Source organism: Argiope bruennichi, chromosome 4 (genome assembly GCF_947563725.1).
Source record: "Argiope bruennichi chromosome 4, qqArgBrue1.1, whole genome shotgun sequence".
Taxonomy (NCBI): domain Eukaryota; kingdom Metazoa; phylum Arthropoda; class Arachnida; order Araneae; family Araneidae; genus Argiope; species Argiope bruennichi.
Window position 1 is genome coordinate 64,476,538 of NC_079154.1, and position 23,160 is coordinate 64,499,697.

Below are 23,160 nucleotides of genomic sequence, written 5' to 3' on the forward strand. Positions count from 1 at the left end.
AGTAAGATTCGAAGTATTCTTTCAAGGTTTTGTATCTATGCTTTGAGTTAGTCATTTCACTTGACATCCATATTCACAACTACTAAAGCGGAATCATTTGATTTTATCTTTGCCATAATTGCTACTGTTACGTAACAGTACTATATGTAGTAAATGCTGATGCAATATGTATGATTGTCTCTACTATGTACATATAAATAATAGAACAGAAGCAGTGAATTGTGCTGTTCTGTGCAAATATGTTATAAATGCCATGTTTTAATGCATTCATATTGATGTTATATAAATTTGCCCTCCATATTGATACTATATCACTCTGCCGTTCACTCAAGTTCCAAGCATTGATTTTTTTTTTTTTTTCGTTGCCATTAACAACAACAGTTGATGTTTTCAATCTCCAAACTTCGATCTCTCCTCAACAGTTCTCAAAGACTAATAATCGAATTTTTCACACGTTTTTATCTGTAGTATTCATATTATGGTGAAGAAACTTAAATACAATTAAAAGAAATTCTTGAAATAACAATGTCAGTTATTAATGTTTAAAAAAATAATTTTTTATAATGATATTTAATTTTCAATTTCTACATTTTAACTTTTTGTAAAAAAGATTCCGATGTATATATTTGAATTTCAAAATAACTGCTGTTATGCATTGAAGTAATTTTTCTTGTTTTTTAAATACAACGTAATATTGCGATTTAATAAAGTACTATCAATATGCCCCAAAAATTGCCGTGACCAGGATTCGAACCTGGGTTATTGCGGCCACAACGCAATGTACTAACCACTATACGATCACGGCGACGATCTTAAGTAGCTTATTTTTAAAACCATTTCAAAAGATTGAACTTGCTCCAGTTGGGTCGTTATGCATCGATTGTTGACACCTTACGTCATAACAAGTTTTAATTCGTCTCAATAGATGGCAGCACAGAATTTCTCATTCTGTTGTATAGATGTCCTGTGATAAGAAGGGGAATGTTATATTAAGCCTTTTCCTATTATTGCAAAATAAGCGAATATTATTCATTGAAACGTGATTAACATGGTTTAACAATTACTTTTAAGGGATATACTGAAAAGTATTTAGTTTTTGGCAACGACTTTATCCATTTTTTTTTTCTTAAATAACAAAGCTAGCTAAAACTGACAAATAAAAATAATAAAAATTAACAATTATGGTAAAATTACTATATAGTATTTATTCCCTGAAAAAATATTCTCATTCTGTATAAGCAGCATCTTTAATTTTCATTAAGGTCTTATTTTAATTTTTTTAGCGTATAGCTTAGTCACTGTTTAAGTAAAGAAATCATTTCACTAAGAAAATCTGAAGTGATATGAGACTTGAAAATTTTAACGAAGTAATCGTCCAATGAATAACATAATTCAATCCATTTTTTTTTCCAAATATAAAGCATTTTTATTTATTGTATTTTTTTCTATCACATATTATTATAAATAATAAACATTATTTCTCTATTATTATACTATATTTAATTTCGAGTCTTAAAAATATTCAAATATTATTTAAAAAAATATAAAGTGAAAGAAAAAATTACCTTTCTAATCTCTTCACATACTGAGAACAAAGAAATGCAGAAAGATGACAACAATTATGTTCTCTATTATTTGCAAATAAATTCGAAGAAAATAAAATTTATTTGCAGAAAAATTAAATGACTATTCAGAACTAAACCCTCAGTACTACTTATTTCACGGATATATATAAATTCTTTGAACTTATATTTCGTCTAAATTTATTCTATCAAAATTTATCGGTTGATTTTACAGTTTTAAAATTTATATATTGTAGCATGTAAGTAATTGAAACAAAAGTAATTTTAGTTTTAAGTTCTGAAATATAGATGGCAGCTCAAATTTTTTTTGAAACAAGCTTGAAAGATAACCATTAACACTTCAATAAAAATATCGTCAACGAATTAATTAATATTTTATCAGCTTCTCTATCTTTGTCTGGAAAAAAGGCCTGACAAAGCGCTCCTACAGAAACTGAATGAATCTTAAATAGAAAGAATATGATCTTTTAAATAATTTTATATAATTTAATTCAATTTAAAAATATTAAGAAAACATTAAGTTTATTGAATCTTTTGAAAATGCTTTTGTGTTAAATTTCAATTAAAATACATTTTATTCTGAGCGTAAAAATGGATATATTCCGTTTTCTACCTTTATAGCTGATTCTGATGGGAGTTCTGACCAAATAAGCCGAGTATATATAACATGTAATCAGCCAATTGAAAATAGCAGGTTTCGAGACATCATCCAGATATGACATTATTTGAACGCTTTCCGCATAATTTTTCATAAAAATTGATTTGAACAGCTCAATAATAGATGGGCAATATTAGACTGCGATAGAAAGGTGAAAAAAAATTCGCTTTTCATTCTTATATAATTAATGCAAATACTCATAAATAGAGGATATTAACAATAAAATTCATTCTTGGAGAGGAAATATTATAGCCGTATATTTTGGTGAGATTGACGGATATGTACACAAAAACGAAATAAGTTCTTGAAGGATCTTAGGCTATGCAAGTTTTTCCTCTCCTGAAAGCCAGATAGTTTATTTTGTTTATTTGTTTTATGACATTTGAGTTTGATCTATATACAGGCAGTTTTAAGAAGAAAATTTTGATAAAGTAAGATAATAAAATCTTTCATTTCATTGCATCTGCAAAAAATTGATTTTAACCCTTTGGCTGCTTAATTCTGTAAAAGTCACAATTAGATGCGATGTTTGCAAATATGCTCAAATATTTTTTTATACAAACTGAACTGACACTATATGTTACATCATAATATGATATAATAGAAATCTGTAATCGTAAAAATAAACACTCTAAACTACGAAAAATGCGGGAAGCAAAAGAAAATGAACTAAATGCCAATCCGTGGAAATCGCGGAATACGCAGCTGGACATTTAATATCCAACCAATAATTTTTTTAAATATATTTTTAATTTATTAAAATCTAAAAATAAATTTAAACATGGTAAAAAATGACAAATCTTTTTTAAACATAATCTAAACACTAATTATAGGATCGGACAGTTTTGAAAATATTAAGCAAAATCTCTTATTAAAATTATAACACAACGTAATACTAAATGAAAAAGGAAATTAATAATGCTGCTAGAAGAACGTTTCAAAATTTAAACAATACTCGATTTCATCCAAATAAATGCGAGTATAAAACCTTTGCTATTAATATTTCTTTGAAAATATCGCAGAAAGAAAAAATAAGCTGGTGATCTAGGGACCTACAGAATTGCATGGCCCGTAGGCAGTTGCCTACTTTGCCTCATTATTAATCTGGCCTCGGACATACCTCGATGAGATTTCAGTAGATTTTACTAACTTCAGTAGATAATTTTTCTCAAAGAGCTATAAATAATTCCGAAAAAGTAACTTTATACGATATTTGGACTTTGATTTTAATTAGACTTCAAACTTTGAAATGAAATAATCTTAAAAGTTTTACTAGTCACTGAACCCATGACTATATTTGCATTTTTATGCTATATCTAAAAAAGCACATAATTTTATGTCGCAAGGCTTTTAGATATTTATATTCAAATCTTTAGGCTTTTCTTTAACTCTCAAACTTAATTCGAATAGTAGTTAATATCTGTAGTAATTAATACTTCAGATAAATTACATTCATAGCTTCACAATCCGGCTTATATAAAAAAAATTTTGCTTCTAGAACTTGGCAACATATATTGGTTATGGGAGAAATATGAAGTTTCCAGATATATCCTGGCAACTTCAATAAGATTAATAATTTTAAGAGAAAACGTAAAAAATTGTTTGAATTTAGATAATTTTCTGATTTAAAACGGTTTAATAATACATGTAAATATCTTACTATTAACTGTTTCTGGAAACAAAATACCAATAATTATAAAATTTTTATACGCCTATGACAATTATACTCATGGAGCAAGATGCAACGTGCACTCAACGAAATATTAACATGCATACAAAAGAATTAAAAAAAAAAAAAAAACACCTTTTAGAAATATTTTCGCTTTGTTTATTATTTCCGCAAGAAAATAATTTTGGTTTCTTGCAACTCTAATCTGAATTCATAACCACTCTACTTTTGGAAACTCGAAATCTTGATTGTTTTATCAAATGTTCACAGTCCAGTATTTGAATTTTAAGTCCGGATAACTATGATTGTAATTGATAAACATATAAATAATCTTGAATTCTAGATACTGAGTAGTTAAACAGAAACAAAAAAAATCTGTAGTTTGTCAGAGCTAAAAATAAGTGCTCGTTGACCTGGTTTTTTTGAAATAAAACATTGAAGTCGACGCAATTCAATAAAATTGACAAACATTAAGATATAACCTTAATCAGTGAGCCAATGAACACAAATAAAAAAAAACCCAAATGAAACACTAAAAATTTAAGAGTGTTAAAATAAGAGATAAAATTAGATCAACTATAAAATAAATCACAATAGATTTGTAAGATTATTTCAAGGTAAATATACGCATTTGCATACAAGAAAAAAAGAACTCCAAAAGAAGTCCAAAGAAAAAAAAAGTGAACTTCAATATAGAAAAAAGTACCCGACAGATGAAATCAAATGATAAAATTGGTTTGATATTTCAAAGAATTATGTTAAAGAAAGGAATTGTTTTTAAATTAAGATTTTTTAAACTAGCAATTCTGAAATGGATGTTATCGAAAACCAAATTTGAATTTTTTTGAGCGATATAAAAATAATATTTGTGAAATGATATGTTCCAATGTTATTGGAAGAGAAGAGAAAAATTTTTTTATTCCCATTTCACTTTCTTTAGTTAGAAGAGGCGATGTTTTTTTAACAATGTGGTTAAATATACTAATTGCTAAAGATCACATTTGCTGAATTACGTTTGATCTCGTCAAGGAATGGGGAATCGTGTAAGGCTCAAAGAAAAAAAAACGGACATTCAATTTTATAAATTTTTAATACGGCATCACTCACAAATATGCAAAAATTAAAATTAATAATATTCTGATGTTTATAGTATATGGGCCCAGTTTCCGATAAAATGATTTCGAGTGGGAAGATTATGGATTGAAGTTCCCATTTCATCGAAACATCTGCTCTCTTAGTGGAGCTTAAATCTCTTAAACTCCAACACTTTTACTATTACACAGTATAAAAACGCATGGGACACTTATTTGATTCATCATCAACCAATCATGGTTGAAGATTACAAGATTTCTTTCCAAAATCAAGTATATTACATCTTTTAGAAGGATTACCAGTCCACAGAAGTCAATGTATTTTATTTAAATGCGAATTCAAACATTGCATGATTTCAGAATGGAATTTCTGCATTGTAAATTTAAAATGCCTTTATCAGTATCAATTTTTTTCAGAGATATGAAAATACAAATTATATAGCTACTTCAAAAAAAGGCATTCACAGGATTCCATCAAATAAAAGTCAAATTGCTCTGATGTCGTAGTTGCTTGTGCTAAATTTATAAGATTTCTCTGAAAAATGATTGCGTGCATTAAAATTTGTATTGATTAGCCAGTACATGAATATTTTTGAGTGAAACAAAAGCAGCAAAATAAATAGCCTTTTGTAATGGATTCCTTCTAAATTGAACATATGATTTAGATTTTAATGGAATAGATTCCTCCAATTAGATTTAGCATGCATTTATTCTATTCTTTTACGCAGAAGGCGCTAGAAGATAGTGTCATTTACAGATGACGCTTCAGTAACCACCTAAGACGATGTAAAATTAATGCTATTTCATAAATAATAAGCGTACACTATAGCCCCAACCATAAATACCTTACAAGATGCAACATTTATGGTCAAATGTGTATAAAACTAAGTGTATGCCACATACAGGGTTGGATTATTCAATGATCTAAATAGGCGTTTACTACAAGTTTAGAAAGTCCCCAAGATCTCTATTTTGGTATTTTGAGAATGTGTTAATTGTACGCATTTAAATTATAACGGCCGTGCAATAGAATATTAAAATTAAAATCAAATTTTAAATTAATTTTAGAACATTATTCTACCAATATTTCTATTTAATGATCAGTTTTAAATTTTTTTTGTCCTTTTATAATTCTAAAATAATGTACTTTATAATTTAAAAAAATGTCCTATCCTATAATTAAATATCATTAAGATTGCATTAAGACAAGTTTTGTCTTTTTAATTTTTTTGTTTAAAATTACATTTACATTTCATTGCGTATTTTTACTTTCTAATGAACAAAGTATAGTTGAAATATAGTAATTACCAAAAAATTCGAACTCACGGAATTTGGTAAATACCCAGATTTCAAACCTTCTTGAATTCGAAAAATAAATTTTGGCATTGTATCTATCCGTTTGTGAATACAATAACTAAAAAGAAACGCTTCTAGATAAATGGGTGAAATTTGGTACGCGGAAATATGACCAAATTTGTCTATTTTAATCAAATTTTGACAAAACTCTGTTCTCAGAAATTCAAATTCCGAACCAAATCCACCAAATAGATGACAGTCCGTTAGTTTCTATTTTCACAAACATGTAAACGTGATAAATCATAAATGCAATGATTGAAACATATGAAATTTGGTATGTGATTGTGTGATTACAGTTCTAATTTTGTGTCAAAGGTTGGTTTTGAGGGGGAAAAATTTGCCGAAAATACATTTTCAATTTGATAGTATTTATGTATTAGACGCCTCCTATCGATTAATCGTCACATATTGCTTTTTAATAGGCTCTTTCGTAATTATTTTTCGTCAATGGCATACAATTAATAATATTCAAAAACATTTATTAGTGAGTATGTGAGCGAGTTCCTGGGGGACCATCCCGACGGTTCAACATAAGACAATGAAGAAAGTTTAACCCCTTAACTGTCATTTTCTTTACTATCTAATAAGATGACACCTTCTATTTTGGGAATATTTTCTTATTTTGATTCAAATGGAAATCCATTGAATATTTGACTTATCTATGTATTCAAAGTAATTTTAAAATGGAATTATAATCATTATGAATGGTTTATTTTTTGCTTACAACTATCAAAATTCGATAAATCGATGCACGTACAGCACTCGGGCAAAACAGTTAAGCGGTTAATGAATATTCCAAAATATTAATAGAAATTCTTAGACACAACTCTTTAAAACTAATAATTTGCAAATGTGGGAAATATTGAGTATCACAAAATTACTTGAAACTTACTTATAATTTTTTAAAACAATTTATCGTTTATCTACGTTTTAAAGACAAGCATGCTATTTAAAATCGTTTTGCACATCAAGGGGGAAAAAAACTCACTGAATTTTAGATTAGATTTATACAGATTTTAATGTTGAATTTCTTAGACATTGTAATCATTGCCTTCAGAGTAATAAATAATATACTGCTCTGAAAAAAGTTATAAGTACTAAGAAATTATTGATATTTTAAAATAGCATGATTTAAATTGTATTCAATAATATGTAAAAGAATAAAATGTCTGACCAAAAATAGTATCAACGCCTTCTTTAGAAGATTACAATTCCACTAATATGGTATGGTAAAGATATGGTATTGAATAATATTAGCAATATTATGTAATACTGTACAATAATGTGTATTGTTATATAATATCAAATAAAATTGTATAGTATTATGGACTACCAAGAAAGTTTGAAACTCGCTTCTACTGAAAATCTGCCGTGACTTCAGGCACAATTCAAGTTTAGTCTCAAGGCTACTGAAGATGCTCACCAACTGCGAATGTATTAAGTGCGAAGTCTCGAAAACAGCGCCAGTTTCTTCCAATTTTTATGTTTCGAAATAAATATGAAATCGTCTTGTAAAAGGATAGGGTTTTCTTAGCTTGCGTTTTTGTGAAAGATTTAGGTTAAAGAAATTGTCAATACATAACAAAAATTGTTTTTAATAAAAATGCATTTTATTTGGTTTGTTTGGAGTTTTTCGTCATAAAAATGTTTACAAAATAATTACCAGTGTGCCCTCTTTACTTTTAACATTGAATTACAAAAAATCAACTCTCACAACCGATTTTCTTTTATATTTTAGTAGCCAATGGTTTATGCTCATAAACTTCACAGTAGGTGCCACCTGACTTTGATATGCTATTGCATCTCTTTAACTCAAAGCATGTTCCGTTCATGCTGAGAACTGACAATAGACATAACATAAATAGACTAATTACAAAGATATGTTTTACTAAAGGAGATTTGTCTAAAGCGGCGAGATTTGTCAAAACTTCAAGATGGAATTTAATATTTACAATACTTTCTCACTATGTAATTCGTACAAGATAAAGTAAAAATTAATAAAACTCCTTCACTTTTCCGAATGTCCCTCTACAAGTAATTCGAAGACTATTACTTCTAAATCTCCTAACAGTATACTTCTGAAAAACAGAACCCTAGTCAAAGCTAACAGAAGAACTTTGAGAAATTTTAAAGTATAATACGTTTGTTTAACTGATATAATATTTTATGTATTTTATCTACCAATCAGATATTTCAGAAAAATTCTTTAAAACTAATTTATATTTTTATTGATATTTATTCAAAATTAACTTTCTCACTTTTAAATAATTCCTTTCATTTCACAATTTGTAATCGAATTAATTATACACATTTATACTGCATTATTAATATATATATAACATTTACACACAAGGGGTGTTATAAATATTTCTAGCAAAGTAATTATTAATATTTGCTATATTAGTAATAAACAAAATAAATTATAACAAAACTTAAATACCTTTGATAGAATGCTTTCCATTCCGATGGCAATATCTTAAGGAAAGTTTTCCCAACCAATATTCGTAAATTATGAAAAATCAGTTCATAAAAGTCATCTGAAGATAAAATGGCGTTTCATTCTAGTTAAGAGTGTTCTTATGCAACTGGTTAAGTTTTTCATTCTTTCAGTCTGATGCACTTCAGGCCTGAAAAATATATATGAAGTCTGGATAAAGAAATTATAGCTACAAAAGCGAATCATCTTCAGATATACTTCAAAACAGCATAAAAATATTTAGCGGACATATCCAACACACAGAGCACGTCAAGCATGATCTTTGCAAAAATGGCGACCAATCGACTACAGTTACGGTTACAAAAATGGTTCAAATGTCATAGATCATCATAGCACTAGCTCTCACTACATTTTTCCTTTGAACTCAGTTACTGATAATATCATTGTGGAAAGAAGCGTGAAACATCGCTCAAACAGCACGATTCTATCAAATTTATGAAAGAAATTTAATCTAGAAGCATATTTTTTGTTTGTTTGTTTCTGAGTTATTTAAACAAAAACCAATCACAACACAATCAGAACAATAATCGTTTTCTATGAAGGGCCGAAAGCAAATAAGAGCATTTGCAAAATTAAAGATATCTTTTCTTTGTATTTATAAATCTAAAACTTTAAAATATCAGGCTGATACAATAACAAAGCCTTAAACGGGTATTTTACTAATTTAGTGCCTAGAATAAATTTATTTTATTAATTTTAAGCTGTATGAGATGGCAACGGATTATGAAATATGTCTCGTAATGACGCAATGCGCCGAAAACTTGCTGCGCAACACGTTTGTTGATCCTTCGTGATTTAACCTGTCATGATCAATGATTCTCCTGGCGTTACAGAGCTAATGTTTACAGAGGAATGATCCGTTTAAGCAGCGTTCTCATCAACTGACCATAATTCAAAATCATAAAAACAATTTCGAAATAATAACCATTCTGTTTTAAAATAGGTTATATATTTAATTGCAGATTATATTACATGTTATTATTTTCTCTTGTACAAAATGTAGAGAAAGTATTGTAATCGTAAAAAAATTCGAATGCGAGATTTTGTCGCATTTCCGAGTTTTAGACCCCTCCGAGTTCAAAATACACATTTTTGGAAAGTGTCCGTTTGTCTGTCTGTGACAAAGATAATTCAAAAACACTTTGAGCCAGACAGAAGAAATTAGAGTTTTGCACCAAAACTGCAGATTTCTATCAAATTTTGAACAAAATTCATTCAGAAGTAGTTTGTCTGTCCAGCTATTCTAATATAAAATAAATAAAAACGAAGGGAGCTAGATGAATGCAATTCGGTACAGACATTTAACATCTATAATGTAGGAAACTATCAAATTTTCTGCCAAATATAACAAAGGATTGATCGTAATCGGCCAATACTTTCAGAAGCCTATAAACACGATGATTCAAAAATGCAATAACTTAACTACATGTGGTATATAAATTTGCGGATACAATTGAAGTTCTGTTTTCAATTCTAGTTTCAATCGGATGGGGAAAAATGTGCCTATACACTTATTCAATTTTTGTGTACTATTAACCGCATGTCAGGAATTAATCATCAAAATTCTCTTTGGAGACTACATAATAGAGTATGATGCTAAATTCATGCCAAAGGTTAATATTTCGTGATTATTGTACACTAAAGTCAAACAAGTCTTCCTTTGCGATAGCACCTTTACTAGAGAATATGCAAGAAAGTTTGGGGAAGACCACTCCAGCTGGTTATATTTTATGATGATTAAAAACTCTTAATACAAATTAAATCAAAAGGTTTCAACACGAAAAAGTTTTAATTTTACTCAGAAATATATCTGCCTTGCTATTATTTTAATATGATATCAAGAATGTTAATTCGAATTGAATTTTACAAAATAACGTTGAATATTTTCCTTGAGTTACACAAAACTCAAGCCTTTGCTACTTTAATAATCAATCACCCCCATGTAAAATATGTATAACTGAAATACTTGAGTATAGTAACTAGAATAACATTGAACGACTAGTTTGTAAAAGAAAGTGTCGATACTGATTGCATTTCATTTCATCAATACAATTGTTTTGAAATTAGAGAATTCGAAATTTTGTCAGTAGTAAAATGTTTCAATGTGAAGCTATAATGGTGAATGTCAATTGTTAGATTAACATCAAAAACTATTTGTTAAAAAAGGACATCTATTCTAACAACAGTTTAAATATATTGTATTCTATTTTAATTGTCTTCATGTAGCTCCAAAACACTATTTGATTATATAATTTAAATTTAATGCAGGATACTTCGAAAATCTATAAAAAAAATAGCTTGATATTCATTAGTATATATCATATGCTTGTACACTGTCGTCTGTAACACTGAGTGGAGATAAAAATGTCCCTCTTTTAGTCTACCTCATTATCGGATGTCTAAATCCTAACTTCTGTTTTGGCGTCAAACAACTTAGACAGGACTTTTTTTTTTAATGTTTGAATTGATTGATTTATAGGTATCCAAAAACTCCTAAGCTTGAGTAAATAGCAAAGATCAATGAGCTGAGGTCTGAAATTTTTATTATTTGCTAATTCATTACATGCTATCTTCACAGATTAAATTGAAGGTTATTGTTAAAAAATTATTTATGTATTTATTTAAAGATGTATTTAGCATTGCATCTTTTTCCAATTTTGAATCTTTTTTTTTTTTTTTTTCAAATTTTAGTGATTAGTTTTGTTTGAACGTTCATGAATATTACTGATAGAGAAGATCCCATTCCGGGGAAACAAAATTTCTAAAGTTATTATAAATTTACAACTAAAATGTACAATACCCCCCTTTTTTTTAATTTCTTAAGAACTCTACCAATATGCATGAGATTTTTTACTATAGCTTTCATTAGTTAATTTGTGGCAATCAGATCTGAAGTATAGTTAATAGAATAACAGTCCATCTCAACGGACAGTTCTAGTTACAAACTTAATAGTTCATTAAATTATGAAAAAAAGAAGAAAGAAAGAATTCTATTATTCTGTAGGTACATGAAATTTGGGCAGATTTTTGCCTTGTGAAAATTTATTCTCGAGTTAATTGCAAAATTTAAAAACATTTGCATAAAGGGAACATTTTTCCTTCGACTTTCTTATCTTTTCATAGCATGGTTTGTATTAAGTTTAACAGATTAGCTTGTATTACTTTTAGCTGCTTCGTTTAGAAAATCAAATTAATCTTTTGGATCTCTTTGTGTTGCTTAGGTTAATGTTTTGTCTTTATTTGTTTAAGTCCAAAATGTAATGCAAATTTACAACTTAGGCATATTAGATTCGATATTTTTAGCTAGTTGAATTTTTCGAGTTGGCTCCGTTCGCGAAAATGCGAAAAGATAGCTAGATTAACAATCAACCCATTGAAGATATAATGCAAAATTCACTTCAATAATTTTGTTGATAAAACTATATGAAAAATTACAGTCATCTAACTCATTGAACCTTTTAAATTATTTCATTTATACAGATTTCTTAAACGATTTTTATTGAGCAATTGAATAGGGTAAAGGGCAATTCCCTTTATTTTTATTGAATTGCAAAACGTGTAATTCGTCAAAACCTCGAGGTCGAATTTTTGACAATAACGACTCTTTCTCTTTATGTCTTTCGTATAATTCAAAATAAATTATTTAAAAATAAATAAATTTTGAGGAAAATGAAGATTATGTTGAAAAAATATGATTACAATATATGATCTATAAAAATATTCCCCAGACTGAAAAATAGCAATTTCTATGCATATTTAATAACAAAGTTACATCTTCATTTACCATAGACGGATTAATAAAGGCATTCACATGCAGTTATAAAATTCTTTTGAAGGCTAAATTTGAATTCATTTAACCTTAAATTTCATTTCAAATTTAAAAAAATGCATTGTCTATTATATACGACACTAGTTTTTTGCATATCTTAAATGCTGCAACTTGCATACATTAGTCATCTTAGAAAAAGGAACCAAACGATATTTGCAACAGAAATTAACATCAAATTAAAAGTCAAAAGATCAGATTGACATGATAAACGATCTGCCATAAAAGCTAAAATAAACACGGAACTTTCTCTCTTTATAAGGAAAATAAAAGTGGCAACAGGTAGTTCTTTTCAATTTATTCTTTAGTCAAGGACTTGACCATTCATGATGACGTCACTTTGGAACAAAGACAGCTTTTGTTGTGGGCTCTAATCCTTATTGTAGGTTCCAAGTCCAGCATTTAATCATACGTGACCGGGAATTGTGAACTTGGGCGGACACGGCTGCATGCAGGGAATTTCCATCTAAGTGGGCAAATAATTTGGCTACAGGTGTTTACTAAAACGTTCTTTTCTTAACAAATATGAATTTAGGCGGGAAAAATCTGTAGCCAGGTAGCGATGTCCACCATTAATATGCTTTCTGGGGGTTCATTTGTAAGTTTGGTTCTCATTAGGGATTTGTTATTTCCTCATTTGTTTGAGTTAATTGAAAAGATTACTATGTAATTACTTGGCAGATTTTTTTTCATTGTTGAAAACTCTCATCATTGTAATCAAACCTCTTTGTTGATGTGTGTTGTGTTATTTAAATGGACTGTAAAGGCTAGCTTTTATGTTTTGGCTGGCAAGGTCATGGGAATGTGTGGGAGAGACATTGTAATTTCTTTGGGATACATTTTAATAGAAAGTAAGAGTTACCCTTGATACTTCATTAGTAACTGCTGCCCCTCTTGCCAAGAATGGAAAATGCCAATCATAATACTTTATAAATTAGTCTGAAATCCCAAAGAGCGTCCGCCCTAAAACTTCTATGAACAAAAACCCTTTGATTTGCTTTACCCTTCATATTACCCTTTTGTTTTATAAAGAAAATATTATCTTAAGTGTACATTTTATGTAATAAGGTATAATGATACATTGTTATTACACTGTACATTGATAAAGCATTTCTTTATCTTCCTTTAAAATTCCTTATGGCTATTTAGGCTTTATACATCTCCTGCTATACAAATGGGCCAAATTCAACCAAATGTTGCATATTTATTTTTTAAAACAAGAGAAAGAATATTATCAACTTTTCAAAATGCAAAAATTAATTATATATTGTGGCAATTGCATTACTCTGTCTTCTCTTTTGGATAATAGATGGCGATGCCTGTATAGATACGCGTCCCATAGTGCATTGCGATTGTAATGAAAATGAAACGATATGCTGTTCTATTAAGGTGCGCGCGTTAATGTCATGTCTTGTCTTTCATGTTTTGTATTTGTTTTGTGTAAAATGTGGTCATTGAAAAAATGTTCTTGAAAACATGGATCTACTTGTTTCCACTGCATGGATCATAATGATCTTCATTCCACTATAATATTCAATTTAATTAGAAAAGAAATCAAAATTTTACTGTTTTTCCACAGTTACTTCGGAGTAAATCGTTTCTGAAAAATTATTTTATACCACGTAAGAATCCAAAACTTTATCTTTTCAATGATACAATATTTATTTTTCCTTTAATTTTCATCAATCTTTTAAAATTCAACGCCTCATTTAATAGGTGCAAACGATTTAATTAACAATTTAATAAATATTCCGTTGGTAGGAGCTGAACGAAACTTTCTCATTTTATACCTTTTTTCACTATTAAAATATATTTCTAAACTATTTTTGTTGACTTTAAAAGAATTTTAAAACGTATTTCTTAAAAAAATATAATGGCAGACTATAGAAAAAATTTTGTGTACTGTAATATTTCACATAAAAGAAATTTTTGAATTAAAAATACGTGATTTTATATAGCGTCTGTTGGAATTTTTTGAGATTCCATCGAGTTCTAATTTGAGTCAGATTCTTACTTTTTGGCATATGACGCATAATAAAAATTTTACTTACTATTAAGGAAATATAAACAAAAGTTCCACGAAATTTTTATGACGATTCATTTTAATTTAATGATAATTTAATTCAAAGCCTCTCTGCGTATTTCATCTAATGCAATATAAATTTACTCTGAAAAAGTAAATTTATATTGCATCCCATCATTTGCTGTGACCTATTTCTCTTTTATTATAAAGCTATATGTATATGGTAATATTTTAATTATTTTCTACACTTCAAAATATCGACTTAAGGGAATTCAATCACTTTTTAAATAATATAACAAATGGGGAAAAGAATTACTAATTTCTGAAATATACGCGAGTAATTAAACAGTATATACTAAGAATAAAGTAATCTACTCAGTTGTGTAATTTCTCATTCAGGAACAAAGTTATATATGGGCATTTAGCATATAAATTTTGTAACGCATATATAAAATATTCATAAGTATGTGTAGTTAAGAATTGCTTTCAAATGTTTATTTTCATATGTGAACTGATTTTATTTAGTATTTACTCCTTCTTTTCATGCTACTTAAAAATCAAATTGCTTTTTTATTCCAAATTCTAATAACTATCTACAATTTTGGTTAAAAGACTGCATGCGAAATTTTATTGTTCATGTTAAATTACATTCTTACAACGTTCATATACAAATAAAATATCTGTAATATTTTGATTCTTTTTTCCCGCCTTTCAAGAGGTGACACTGGTATCTCTGGTTGGTTGGGGGGGGGGGGAGATTAGCAAAAGAGAGAACAGTGAAGGGCTGAGGTGAGCTCCGTTAAGCTGGTCCCCGATTGCGCGGAGGCAATAGAGTGAAATGACCAAAAAATTTTAAATTGGGAAAGAGATGCTGGCTTCCAAAGCTTTCAACATTATATCACCTAGTTCCATTGTGTGTGTTTTTGTACCGTACTGTTTGTGTCTTCAGTAAATGTCTATTATGAAAACCAGAGCATTTACTGGAACCGCATTTTCACAAGCACGAGGCCACGAATGCTACAATATCAATACATGGTCACTCCAAAATTTAATACAATGTATATTTACGATGATAAAACAATATTCTAAATTTCATTTCTAATTTGCTTCGTTTTTTTAACTACTGTGTCCACAGAAGACAAACAAGCAGACATAATTCTAAAAATTGGTTTTTATTTTTTCTTTATAAATTCCGTATATGAAAAAATAAAAAAAACGAGACGGAAAGGAAAAAGATTCCACTCTTTCGAACATGTAAGGAATCTACCATCACACTATATTTCATTTTAACAAAATTAAAGGAGCATCCGTAAAAGTGATAGAGAATAAGAAAGAATGGCACTGATAAAAAAAACTATAATATAGACTAAAAATAAACTGATTAAAAATCATCGTAATTGAAAAGTTTCAAATCCCTTTTCAGCCTTGCGCTATAGTATCTATAGAAAAAACTTTCAGTACGAAAATTGGATGTTATTATGAGTCGATATTTCGTTTAATTTGTATTATCTTTCAATGTTCAATCGTCAGAGGAGTATAGAGAAATAAGAATTTTCACCTCATACCATTTCAGGAACTCAGCCTAGAACTCAGTCTTTTTTTCTTACACATTCCTTATCCTTTCAAATCCGTCCGAAACTACTCGAGCTATCTTGTTCAAGTCAACATGATATTATAGTTAGATCGCAAATCTTATGAAATTTATCGAAAATACAAAAGCGCATTCGAATCATCATGAAAATACTCAAATATGTAAACATTAGTTATTTTTCAAAATTTTGCTAATCATTTTATAAATGTAGTTTCAAGTAAATATCCAAATTTCTATTGTTAATTCATTATGTTATGACGAACTGAGGTATTCAAAATAATGGCTTTACGGGGGGGAAAAACACCCAGCAGGAGTGATCACTCCAAAACTTTCTCGCATATTCTCTAATAAGGATATAATCCCAATGAACAAACTCCTTGCGCATTGGCGTACAATAGAGGCGAAATATTAATCTTTGGCATGAATTTAGAAATTTTACTAGATGTATTGTTATAATTGGCAAGTTATTTATTTATTGATGATTATTTCCTGGCATGTGATCAAAAATATCCAAAGATCGAATTTGGATTACAACCACATTCGTTCCAACCGATTGAAACAAAAATTTTGATATGAAACTACACTTAAAGTCACAAAATCACTTACCAAATTCGATATATTTAATTCACTGCGTTGTTGAGTTAGAGTGTTTCTGACAGTATAAACACCAGCAGCCGTTTAATCCCTTGCTAGATCTCATTCAATATTTGGTAGACGCCTATACTAAAGATATTAAAACAATGCAACGAATTTTACCCATCTAGCTCTCTTGTAGTTATTCTGCTAACTTATATTCGAGACGGACAGACAGATTTCCTACGGATGGATTTTGCTCAAAACTTGACAGAAATCTACAAATTTAGTTTTAACCCTGTATAACAAATATCAACTGTCTAGTTCAAATCGTGTTTAAGTTATCTTTGTCACAGACAGACAGATGGACATTTTCCAAAAATGTGTTTTTCGAACTCAGAAAGGTCTAAAACGTAGAGATTTGTCAAAATCTCTAGTTCGAATTTTTTGACAAATACTATCCTTAATACGTCGTATATCCTTCGTATATCCTTAATACTTCGTATAAGCGAAAGTAAAAAACGACAGGAAAAAAAGAATAACTATTTTTCAGTTTTTCATCTTTAAGTGTTTCCTTCTTTAAAAAACAATTTTCTCAATTCAATATCCGGAAGTTATTTTCAGGCATTTTAAAATGATGGAAGAAGGTTGAATATATTAATTATAAGAAGACTTATAAGTTTCAATTATTTCGAACCTTTTAAGTTTAAAAGACAATAAGCAATCTGACTTGTTTCGCTTCCGCCTTTCGAAGATACCTTACAAGTTCTCGAAATAAAAATATTTTTAACTAATAACTTGCGCATGACGATAAAATCTAATCATAATGCGTGGCATTGACAAAATCCACGTCTAGAAGGCGTGTTCGCAATGAATCACGGTGACGATTTTTCGCTTTCATTTCTCTGTAGGTAGTTGCAATGCCACAGGAACGCTATCGGTCAACCCTTAGTCTGGTATTTCCCCAATGTTACACTTTCACGATTCGAACAAAGATTCTTTTATGCTTGAAAATCTTTTCTGTAATATTCTTGCTCCAAGGCGAGTGAGGCCATTACTTCCTGCACAGAAAATGGGATTAGTGTAAGAAAACATTAAAGATCTATTGGATAATTAGCTGTTGAAATGCACTTAAAGGTCGACGGGATTTGAATTTTCAGTTTAATGGGTTTGTAAAACATTCATTGCTCGCTGTAAGCGCAATTTGCAAATAGTAAGACATTTAGAATGAGATTTTATGCGAATAAATATATAACGCATGTTTATTTGCTAAGAGCAGAACTTTCACTAATAAGCTTAATTGTGTAGGATTATTTCTAAATCAAACATGGAAAATTAATTATTTTACTTTCGATTCATTCCTACAGGATAATTTAATTTTAATCTTTTATGTGGAAATGCAAGTTAGACATGTATTTCATCATAAGTAATAGAAGTAAGGTTAAAATTGAGTATTAAATTGAGAATTGTAAACTATTGTCAGAGATGATTTTAGATACAGCAAGCTATTAATCTGGGTATTGACTCTTTTTCTTAACCGTTTCTGACTTTAAAGAAAATGGCAAAAATTTCGATCAACGATTTCGAATGCAATAGAATATTTTCCAATTCTTCAAAGATGCTTAAATAAGAAAAAGAACGAGAAAGAAAGAACTCTAGTGATTTTTTTAGTCCATATATTTTATACTTATATTATAAATTATTTTTCAAATATTGAATAGTTAATGAATATTTCTCTTTTCTATAAATGTATATTAAACTGTAAAATGCTCCAAATACCTTTAGTTCACACTTCACCTTATTATAGCATTTAGAATACAAAATTGTATTCTTAACTTTCTCATTTATCGAAGTAACAATTGCATTCTTTCACAAAATTCATCTCATTCCTTGAAAGTTAATATATTTAGTAACATCAATAAACTCCAATAATTTTTTTTGTAAATATCGGGAAGACAAATCTTTTACCCATTCATTTGTTTTAGTTTCTCGTTATTCTTTTTTTAATCAAATCGTCAATTCGACACTAAAAGGAACTGAATTCCAAATTATAGTTATAATGAAAACAAAAGTGTCCGAAATTGTTTAAAGAGCTGTCATGAATGATTTGTAATACTGTCTTGACCCGAACACAATTTGCATGGCGTATGAGGTTATTAGTAGGAGGTTGTAGATTTAAAATGCTAACATCAAAAGTGCACATTTAATAAACATAAAAATTTTAAGAGCAATAATCGAGTTACTTTACAGCCCACATCTCATATTTTTTCACAATAAAATTTGATAATGTTAGTATCAACTGCTTGAATTAGAAGAACACTAATAGCATACTTTCAGACGATAACATTCAATCTAAAAATATATGTGCCTGCATTTCTCGAATGTTATGAAGTTGATCACATTATTCAAAGAGTTTAAGCTTTATTTTTAGAAAAAAGTTTATTTCAATTTTATAATTTTATGTAGAAGCGTCGATTTATATAGAGTGACAAATTAAGCCTAGATACAATTCCATATAATAATATTAATTTTCTTGGAATGTTTGCTTAGTACTAGAATGCTTTTTTTTCTGTTTATTTTTCCATAGTTTCTGCGTTCTAAAGCAAACATATTTCACTGTAAAAGAAAGCTTACTGGGGTAAGCTTTTTTTAGCTTAAGCTTAATTTTAGCTTACTGGGTTAAGAAGTCATTTGAAAAGATATTAAAATATCATATAAAATAATATTTATCCTAAGCTTAAATTGAATATTTATCTTTTCTTTAATGAAATATTTACACGGCCTCCATGAAATAAATGTTTAATCAATAAACAAGTTGTTCGATTTCATTTTTAGATTTTGATTAGATGCATGATGTCGAACAGAAATTATCGAACTTAAAATGAAATTCATTTTTGATGTTTTAAAAGATCTGCATAGTTAATGACTTTTATATAAACATATTATTATAAATACGTCCATGATGTCGAAAATAAATTATCTGACTGAAAACATAACTCATTTTGATGTTTCAAAAGATCTTAATGACTTTTATATAAACATATTATAATCGTCGAGTAAGTAATTGACACACTGATATCAAGTCGAATATTTTCTGCTCTTTTAAGCCGAGTTTGAAAAATAAAATCGAGAAAAGACGCAATTTCAAAATGAAATTAAACGGGTTTTGTTTATAAAGAATTTTTTTATTGGGATTTTTAGTATTAAGTAAAAAATCTTTTCTCTTTTCGTTTTTTTTTCTTTTTTTTTTCTTTTATTGTAAAGCAGGCTCTTAAACTAGCTTATTGTGGTTTAAATATGTTTAGAACTGTAGAAGAAAAATTGAAAAATCTTTTCTTGCGCAATAAATGGTTGGCAGTAATGAATGGTTGATTGATTAAATGAACATTTAAACATTTTTGCAACACATTTATAGACAAGTTTTATTATAATTATCGTGCTGTCAAGTACTAAAAACATTCCTCAGTTCCGCAACGTTGCATCTAAAATCATTGCCATTCAGAATGATGTAATAATTGCATACGCCGCTCTAAATATTAAAGCTATATCTGAGTCATAGAAAGAAATCAGAAAAATCAGAATTATTTAATTAATACAATACTGATTTTTTTTGGACAAGTTCTTACTTAATTTTCTTTAAAAATTGCATTTTGATTTTTTGAATACCAAACAATAAAAAGCTGAAAATTATTACAAGGGGAATTTCTTTGGGCTATTTTTATTTTAAATTCAGAGCTCGTTCAGATAATCAAACTTTGCAAGAGAAGAATAAAGCTGATATTTAATAATGATCCGGATCTTCCGAGCTGAGTGAGTGTCCTTCAAATACAACCAAGGTCGTTCTTTTCTGATGTGAATTGTGAAAGGGCGCGGTTGCAGAGCTAAATTTTCAATTAGAATGGCATTGTTGACAATTTCAAATAACGCCGAATGAAATGTTTCTTTTATTCTTTTTTGTATACAATAACACAAAAAAAAAATCGATTGTTCTTTATCGTTTGTCAATGTGAGCAGTTTATTCAACTTAAATTTGGAATAAAGGAAATAGCATTGGTTTCTTTTTTTTTTGTTTCATGAGATATTTAGGGAAATTAAAGAAGAAATCATAAAAAAATTTCTGCGCCATTATTTTCTCCGACATTGAACATTTTTAACTTTGGAATAAATCTTAAAGATTTTTTCCAATACTGTTTCATATAAACATTATCCGTGATTTACATTAAGAAATTACATAAAGGAAATTTTACATTAACATTACATTCTCACATAAATGATTTTTTACATTTATGTTAAAAATCAACTTAATTCTTAATGTAACTTATTTCTTACATAAATGAAATAAAAAAAATAAAAAATTTATTGTCTCTTCTAATAGTTTTTAGAAATTATACTTTCTTTCTGGCATTAATCTGGCATTTTATAAAATTAAAATCCTTATAACGTAGATCAGATTAACTTTTTCTAATACCTAAAAAATGTCATTATACTTCCATAAATGCTACACAGTTCCATAGCTAACATCGATGTATAACAAAAGTAAACATTACATTTTCAAAATCAAATTAACAATGGCTGCTTTAATAAGCACAAAATCTTTCAGAACCGAAAAGTAAGTTATGTAGTTTATTCTTTTTGTATAATACTTTTTATTAAAACTTTTGAAACTATCGTCAATTAATCGTTATTAATTCATTATATATCATACTTTCTAATCTCACCTAATAGAATCAACCCCCCCCTTTCTTTTTAATTACATCTAGCAAAGTATTTTGATACCTCTTCCTATGCCTCTCAAGTAACGGTTAATAAGCATCAGTCAATTATAAGCTAATAATTGCTCCAATTCTTATTAATAATTTTTCGATATTCCAGATTACTATAATTTGCATTGAATTATTGTTTTTAAATACTTGAAAACTATGAGTTTAGCTGAAGTTTTCTTTAAACTAAAATTTTGCTGCAAAAGTTGTCATAATTGCTATGCTCATCTGGCACAAAATTCTTTACTATAACTACAGTATAATAGCTATTATTTATACTTTACCACTAGGCCGGGATAACCTAGTTGGTAGGGCGTTGGAATCGCGTCCCTTGGGCTAGGAGTTCAAACCCCACCGGCCGAATACTTCTTGTGTTTGGTGGCTAGCGCACGTATAAATCTGTCAGGGGTGTTTGTGCTCCGGGGAAACCCCGGAATTCCGGGGATTTTGAACTTCGATACCCGGAAATTCCGGGGATCGTCGTTCAAAAGGAAGTAGGAATAATAATGAATTATTTATTTCGATCTGGGTAATTTTGTTTGCTTTGAAAGCAGAAAACGCAAGGTCAGTGTGTGTAGTGAAAACTTTTCCTTTTTTTCTCCAAAGGCAGTGGTGATAATGCGTGAAAAGGGGAAAAAAACTTCTTTTTTGTTCTTTCCTTATTGCGAGTTATGACTCATTCCCCCGGTTGTCGGACATTCTCTTCTGGATTCTTTTCGGCAAGTAGGCGCGGCAGAAAAAAAAGGGAGAGACTTCGTTCGACCAAATGTGCGATCACGTGACCTGGGTTCAAAGGTCTTAATTTTGCAAAATTAATGGTTATTAATTTTGCAAAAAAAGTAATTCATTGAACTTTTATAATTAGGTCATTCAATACTTCATAATCGTAATTTTTCATTCCCCCCCCCCTTCTCGAAACTCCAAAATGTCGGTAGTAAGTCCGTAAAAGTTTCAGGGGATTTTTTGGGGTCCCACAAACACCCCTGATCTGTCGTGGTCACAAAGGCCTCCTTGTCGAGGGTAATACCACTGGAGTCAATGAATCAGGGGTGATCGTTCTCTGATGCAGGTCTAAAAATTTGTGAATGAATTGAATGAATGAAATCCACCCCGTAAAAAGTGTTGTGACGTGTAAATAGCTAAGTCGTTCTCTCGGCTGTAGATGGTGCTACTGAAAAAACAAGAGACGTACCCTTGGCTTAAAACCACAATTGACTTCTTAAAGTCAGTGGGCTTGTCTAGACAAGAGCCAATAGAAACAACAACAGCAAATATTACGGTTGCTGAATTAATTAATCTTAAGCTGTTGACTGTAATTTTAGCAATATGTTTTTATTTTAAATTGTATAATAATAAAAATAAAATAATAATAAGATAAAAAACAAACATCAAAGGTTTTTTTTCCCCAAAAAAATCTAATCTAATACATTTTGCTAACTCTGACTTAAAAAATTCGTAAGTTTCTTTTTTCTCCATTTTATTTTCTGAGACTTTTCAATCATTGCTGAAAGCAATTTAATTATTAAATAAAAA

General features: G+C 29.0%; 1 non-coding gene across 1 annotated transcript; it reads right to left on the minus strand.

The window, feature by feature from the left end:
- Window positions 1–733: 733 nt before the first annotated feature.
- Trnah-gug (transfer RNA histidin (anticodon GUG)) lies at window positions 734–805 on the minus strand. The gene has a single exon. It is a non-coding gene; the product is annotated as a tRNA-His (tRNA).
- Window positions 806–23,160: the final 22,355 nt, after the last annotated feature.